We start from the raw sequence: 397 nt of genomic DNA, 5'->3' as shown, positions 1-397 counted from the left end.
TTAAGCGGCTGCGATGGGGTAATGTTTTTGCTTCTGCCCGCTCCCTGCGGCACGGTCTGCCGGTGCGGGTGGATGCTGGTGCTGGCTGCGGTGTGGCGGCACGGGGCCGTAAGGAAGGCTGGTAAGGAAGTTTGGATTCATAATACCCGACAGCGCGTGTGATCCGCTGCTCCCCACCCGCCTGCGGCTTCGGCTGCTGGTGCTGCTCCGCTGCGAGAGGTGAGCTGGATGTGCTGCTTCCCGAGGGGCTGTGGGGAGGCAGTGCCGGGGGCTGGCTGGCTCTGCTCCAGTGGGTGACTGGGCTTTCTGCAGCTGCTACCCCGAAGATTAAAGTTTTGGTTGCATCATTTTTGTTAGCACGGTGATAGTGACACCGGCAAGAGTTTCTCCTTTTGGC

This window comes from Buceros rhinoceros, unplaced genomic scaffold (genome assembly GCF_000710305.1).
Source record: "Buceros rhinoceros silvestris isolate BGI_N320 unplaced genomic scaffold, ASM71030v1 scaffold5853, whole genome shotgun sequence".
Taxonomy (NCBI): Eukaryota; Metazoa; Chordata; class Aves; order Bucerotiformes; family Bucerotidae; genus Buceros; species Buceros rhinoceros.
This window is presented reverse-complemented; position numbering follows the sequence as displayed.